Here is a 7,500-nt window from a genome sequence, read left to right as displayed (position 1 = left end):
ATATGGATGAACAAATTCTTCAGATAGGGACGAACAAATTCTTCAGATAGGGATGAACAAATTCTTGCGCTATTTCACACCTCTTGCGATACTGATTTCACAACTCTTGACCTGCGATGATGCACGGTATCACTTGGACAGACAAAATCACTGTCTATCCAACGAGAGCCAGTAAGGTAGTTCAAGCAGTGCGCAGAACCCAGTGACTTGGTTTCGCAGTTGTGTCAAGCTTTATATACAGCACCAGGAAGGGAGGACGAGAGCTGGGTGGGCAGTGGTGAGGGTGGAGGGTGGGTACAGTGGCGTTAGTGGAGGAGTAGAGGGGGCTGTGGTGGAGGGATGGGGGGAATAGAGTTGGCTGGAGGTCCCTGGGTGCTAGGAGGGACGGCAGGGGGGTGGGGGATGCGAGCCACTCAGATTATTCTTGTCCTTACTATGAAAGAGTGACTGTTGCACTTCCTAGGAGTGTGCGTAGCATGTCTGGGCATGTGTTTCCAAGTATGTATGTAGACATATGTGCACATATAGATACACATACTGAATAGATAGAAAGATAGATGAATATATAGGTAGAAATATAGGCAAACAGAGAGAGATGGATAGATAAGGAAAAAGAAATATAGATATATTGACTCACAGATTTACATATCTGCATATATGTACCCATTTATCTATATACATAAACTGACAGATAAATAGATAAGTAATTAAGATGAAAGATATACGGGTAGACAGACAGATACAGAAGACATCCTTTCTTTATTCAATCCACTTTCGCCCATTTCTTAGAACGAGGGAATTATAAATCGACTCGTTTCTTGCAAGATGCCAGTGAGGGCGACCGCGAAGAAAACGCAGAAACCAAGAATGTGTTCTATTCAGGCCAACTATTTCTGTTCAAAAGGTGAGGGCGATGTATGTTAAACGCAGTGGGCCACTTTTTTACGTATTGTTATTTGTTATGTATTCGTTGTTATTTTTTATTTTATTTTTTTTTAATTTACTTGTGACTGGTTTTTATTTGTTTTTTTATTATTGTTCCTCGTTGGGTTAATTTTGAGTTTAATGAACAACCATTCATTTGTACCCTGGTGTGGGTATTTTCAGGGCGACGTGACTCTCTTAACGTTTGTTATTTTACTCTTTTGTTGTTGTTTATTGCAGTTATTCCACCTCTTTTAGGATATTGTTACAAGGTCCAAGACTACGAATTCCAGAGCTTTGTGTTTATCATCAATATTATTATTATTATCATTATTATTATTATCATTATCATCATTACTATTCCTATTATTACTATCATTAAAATCATCATTATCATTATCATGATTATAATACAATCAAGGAACCAATGATATACCTTTTTTCATTAGTATATCTAATCATTTGTTAATTCATTTATTCAGCTATCGTCTATCTATCCCTTTATTCATTCCTGTGTCTCATTCATTTATCCATCCATCTATTCACCCATTTTGTCCATTATTAACACCTCTTTCGCGAAATATTTTTACTAATCATTTTTTACGCTTTATTTCCCGCTGCATGTCATCGTTGCATGTGACTCTCTGTTTTCCGTTGGCTTCTTTTGCCTTTTAAGTCAGTGTGGGTGAAGCTGATTGCATAAGCATAGTGTGCATGCGTGTGTGCGCGCGGGTGTATCGACTGCTTGGATGCATTTCCTATTAGGTGGTGGCTGTGTGTGTGGGGGGGTGGGGTGGGGGGTGTTTGTGTTTGCATTTGTAGAAGTATGTGTTTGCGTGTGTGTTTGTGTGTGCATGGAAGTGTGAGTTTATGGAAGTGTTTGTTTGTTTGTGTGTGTGTGGTATGTACGCGTATTAGAACTGGGTCACTTGCAGATTAATAAATATAATCAAACTATGCTATAATCACAGAAGAATAATGAAAATTTTACGTAACACATTCTTACAAACCCACACATACACACACAAACACACATGCAAACACACCCAACGTAGACACAACGTACACAGAAACACACACAACGTACAATCACACACACAACACAACACAACACACACACACACACACGCAACACACACACACACACATACACACACACACACACAACACAACACAACACAACACAACACAACACAACACACACAACACAACACAACACAAGACAAGACAGCACAACACAACACAACACACACACACACACAGCACAACGTACAATACACACGCACACATACGCACACACACACAGACCATCTTGGCACAGAGACGACCCTCACACGTCACGTACCAAGAACTGATTCACGCCCCTTACAAGAGAGATTATGCCGTCGACACATCCAAGAAGGAAGCATACTCAGCCTACGTGCTTGTGCTTGGCATACGTGACAGAAGAGGAGGAAAAGGATGTATTCTAAGTTATTATGATGTCATCTGTGTCTGATTCCTATTTTTTCTCTCTCTCTTTTTCTTTCTCGATGGTGAAATTGTTATCATTATTATTATAATTGCGTTTTGCTTATCTTGTTTTATCTCATTGTGTATTCTTCCCTTCTTTCTTTTGTCGTTCTTGTCGTTCTCTTCATTTTTGTTATACAACCATTTTACTACGAATTGTGACGTCACTTGAAGCCTTGGCAATAAATTCATTCTTGCGAGACTAAAATTGCTCAATTTTTTCATTCAATCTGATTCCATTTTCATCGTTATTTTTTCATACACCTATTTATTTATTCATCTGTTTGTCATATTAACAAAATAGCTATTTCTATCATATTATCATCATTATCATTATCATCATTATCAATATTATTATTATGAATATCAATATTATTATTATGAATATCATTATTATTATTATGAATATCATTATTATTATTATGAATATCATTATTATTATCATGAATATCATTATCATTATTATGAATATCATTATTATTATTGTTATTTTATCATTATTATTATCATTATTAGAGTTACAATTCGTCACCCTCTTTCCCCTATAATAATCGATCGTATTCTCCTTCCTTCAGTGCTTCCTCATTATCAATCCCATTGCTTCATCATTCTTTGAGATCTGTTCTTCATTTCCTGTTATCAGTGTTGCGCATACTTTATCAGTATCCTTCGTAAAGACAGTTTTCTCAGGGGTAGAGATATTAAATGCGTGTTAAGAGTAACTTTCGTATTTACTTACGGAGTTAATTTTTTTTTCTTCATAATTTGTTTATATAGATGGAGAGATTGATAGATAGGTGGAGAGAGAGAGAGAGAGAGAGAGAGAGAGAGAGAGAGAGAGAGAGAGAGAGAGAGAGAGAGAGAGAGAGAGAGAGAGAGAGAGAGAGAGAGAGAATATGTAGATGCAGATATAAATATTTATATGTATATACGTACCCACATACATTCGCTCTCTCATGTTTAACCTTATTTAGGTTCAAGGTTTCTTATTTTCTTTTTGCGTTTCTCTTTCCCCTCCTTTTGCTACTTCTTCGATACACTGTTTCTCTTCTGCTGCTGCTCTCTCTCTCTCTCTCTCTCTCTCTCTCTCTCTCTCTCTCTCTCTCTCTCTCTCTCTCTCTCTCTCTCTCTCTCTCTCTCTCTCTCTCTCACTCTCTCTCGCCTCGCTATTTGCTCCCCCCTTCCCTACGTTTATCTTTCTCTTACATTGGCTCTTCTTTCTATTTCTCCCGACCCCCCCCCTCTCTCTCTCTCTCTCTCTCTCTCTCTCTCTCTCTCTCTCTCTCTCTCTCTCTCTCTCTCTCTCTCTCTCTCTCTCTCTCTCTCTCTCTCTCTCTCTCTTATTTTGAATAATGGATTTATTATTCAGAGAAAACGGAAGCAATACGGTTTTCTTATATTTCTAATTCAATAATATATGTTCTTGTGAAATTCGACTCTATTTAAGACTTTTTCCCTCATCCATTTTCATCATATGAATATAGAATAATTTAGTAAATTAAACCTTAAACTTATGATAATGTGGACAAATTTGCTTAGATATGCTTTACGAAAATCTATGATCCTGTCAAAAGAACAAAATAAATGCTACGATATTAGTTATTTAAACGTCTGTTAGTTATTTTGTTACTTATTAGCTGTAAAGGTTTTATAGTTTCGTTATCGAATCATCAAAATATTTTGAAAAACAGAGTATTCACGTTATCTTTAGCACACGACATTTGATATATTGACTTTCAAAAATGTATATAATGATAATGATATATATGGCACCACAGTATTAAAAAATTTAACTACTCTCGTTACCCCTAACGTATTTATAAAATGCCAATAAAGATTAAAAACTATATCAGGTATTCAAATATATATTAAATAGCCAAATATACAAAATATCTATCGCATTACATACTAAAGAAAAAAAAAATTATCCCAAGAGTAATCAATCAATTATTCAGTTATGAGAGATGTATTAGTCATTCTAGTCCTTCGTGTCACTGATTCCTAAATAATCAGATAATCACCATATTAATTACCGTATCGATGCACGTCAAAATCGTTGATGAATCCGGCACATAATCAAGAGATATTAGGCCGGTTTGTTAAAACGGTGCGAGGCCCAAACCAGTGAATATTCATACGTACAAGACACGTATATGCATAGAAATAAAGGCATATCAATCTCTTACACACATACATATATCTCTCTATCTGAAAGGTAAGTATGCATGTTTAGTCTGATCGTTATGCATTTATTTCAGTGTATATGCATGTCCGTATAATGAATGTTTATTGCGTCGGACCTCGCACAGCTTTAACCAACCGGCTGATAGACATCACATTATCACTCTTTGAAGTAAAAATTATCAAACATTCACGGCGCGAACTATCCCAAAAGACATAACAAGATAGTCACGTTACCCCCAGCAGTTACAGCCGGACATGGCCAGCCTTCGCAGCGGTCACTAGTCATCACTGGCTTCCTTCCCTTCTTTGTAAATCTTCCTCGTTATAATTACACATGCCCACGAAGCACACAGGGACGAGCGCAAAATCCCGATAACTACAAATGCGCATAAACACGCCCGGGTAAACACGAGCACGTGCGCAAACTGTAACGAGGAAAGAATACATAGGAACGTCTTTAGCGAATCCTTGTGAAATATGTAAGATTCGCTTTCTCGAATATTTTGTCGGGCTGTTTTGCGAATGTTGGAGATATGTAGAGCGAGATCTTTGATGTTTTCTTTTTAGAAACTATTTGCTAATTACCTTTCTGAACCGCTTGTTAATATTTGCTAATTGCATATTCAAATATTTACAATTAGTTGTGAATTTACGAATAGCTATAGACAAGTAAAAAAGAAAAAATGTGAAAATGCGCAAAAGAGGAGCGGTTAGTCTCACAGCCAGCCACGCACGAGGTAAAACTGATAAAAAAAATAATAATAAAATAAAGAACGAAAGAAAAAAAGGAAAAGGAATCTTAAAGTTAGCGAGACAGACAACCACGTAGGAAGTAAGAAAGAGGAAAAAAAATGCATATCTAAATTAGATATATTTCTCCTTGAGGAAAATAATGACGTAAGTGAGATATATGATACAGAAAATAAGAAAAAAAAATATTGCATCGCTAAAATGAATTTCTCCTTGAGTTCAGTATGTACATCACGTTTGGAAATGGTTACGCCAGTGGTAAAACAGCCATAATTTTTCCTTTTCTATAAAATATACTCTTTTATGACGCTGTAAAATACTTAATGAACATTTAGAGTTAAGCTTTTAGTTAACTATAAGACTTTAAGCTTTCTTTTAAAAATCGTTTTCATATAACTTTGTGGATAAAGTTGAGGGAATTTTTTTTATGAAAACATCAAGTTGAAAGACGTTCTGCAAAACTATTTAAGATGATGTGGTTATCTCAAAAAAAATCATTAACCTAATTTGTGACTTTTGCCAGTAATTCAACCGGACCAGCCATTTGAAATTATGTTATAAACAATATGGATCATGATTTATAGCCATAGACGTAAATTACGCTTTATAATGATTTAGTGAAGAATAGGAAAAATATATTTTTAACAAATTTGTTTACATTTCTGTATTGCACATTAGATTTGTTAGATAATGTGATGACAATAATAATGGTAATGATAATAATAATATACATAATAATAATATTACTATTGTTAATATAGACCAGGGGTGGACAACCTTTTGTGAGATATGATCTACTTACGGGTGTAAACAAAACCCTTAACTCTGAGTCAACTCTTTATTTAACAATCACCAATATTTGTAAACTAACAGACGCAAACACTGGCCCTGAAAGTAATGACAATTTACAAATCAGGTTTAACAGCAACCATCCTGTACGAACGCGAACAGTTCTCGTCCACTGGTCACTTTCCGCCATTCCCCCAGGCTTAAAGGCTGCATGATAACACGGGAGTAGTCTTTTATAAATATTTGAATGCTGTTCAGACACGTCCATCATTATAAATATAAATATAATTCATTTTCAGAAAAAAGTGAAAAAATAATAATTCAGGTATTTAGAGTACTTGGATATATTACTGCAGCTATTTGCATGACAACTTCTGAAGGACGAATTATTAACAGGCACAGTAGTGTGATCGACTGAAAACAAGCTTGTGATCGGCTGGTTGATCGTGGAATGATAATAGAAAGATATTAATGATAATGATATTAATAATAGTAATACTGATAATCACATTGTTAATAATGATAATGGAGATTATGATAATAATGAAAATATATACTATTTTATGCATTAATGAAAACAGTACCACGACGAATAGGAAGAATCAATAGACATAAAGGCAGTGTTATACATGTTATATTTATACACACACTCGCGCGCGCATATATATACAGACACAACTTTTTTTTTTTTTTTTTTTTTGGGGGGGGGGTGAGGTTGAGACTAATCTTGGGAAATTTGACATCATTCTGGGGAAATCCTAAACTGCCTAACGTTTGACCTGGACTCTGCTGAAGTTCAGCATTCAGTCTTTTCCTGTTTGTCGTCGTGGGATATTTAATAGAATCTATGTGGAATAAGGGGAAGAGAAATTAACAGAGGGATGATTAGGAAAGAGAAAGAAAGGAAGGGATGATTAGGAAAGAGAAAGGAAGGAAGGGATGATTAGAGAGAGAAAGAAACAGACGGATAATTAGGAGGAGAAGGAAACTGGGAGATGATATTACAAGATAAAGAAACAAGATGATTGACAAGATAAAGAAACAAGATGATTGACAAGATAAAGAAACAAGATGATTGACAAGATAAAGAAACAAAGGAATGATTAGCAAGGGAAAGAAGTAGACGGACAATTAAGAAGAGGGGAAAAGTGGAAGAGAAGATGGAGAATAAATAAAAATCAATACACAAATTACCTTTACATGAGACAAAGTACAACAGATTCCAACGGGAACAGCGGTCAGTAGGTAAAAGAATTCAGATGTTTTACATAAGCAAGAACAAAGGGGATTAGAAGCGGGAGGAAGAGAGGAAGAGAGAATAAAAGGGAGATGGAGCAGTAG

General features: G+C 35.5%; 1 long non-coding RNA gene across 1 annotated transcript in view; it reads right to left on the bottom strand.

Moving 5' to 3' along the window:
• The window catches only part of LOC113803450 (uncharacterized), a 1,936-nt gene extending 1,727 nt beyond the window's left edge, over window positions 1-209 (bottom strand). Inside the window, exon 1 of the long non-coding RNA XR_003475506.2 lies at window positions 1-209. This exon is cut by the window's left edge and continues 814 nt beyond it. This is a non-coding gene — a long non-coding RNA (uncharacterized lncRNA).
• Between the last annotated feature and the right edge of the window lie 7,291 nt (window positions 210-7,500).

Source organism: Penaeus vannamei, chromosome 14 (genome assembly GCF_042767895.1).
Source record: "Penaeus vannamei isolate JL-2024 chromosome 14, ASM4276789v1, whole genome shotgun sequence".
NCBI lineage: Eukaryota > Metazoa > Arthropoda > Malacostraca > Decapoda > Penaeidae > Penaeus > Penaeus vannamei.
Note: the sequence above shows the minus strand (reverse complement) of the source record. Positions and strands in the feature narration are given on the sequence as shown.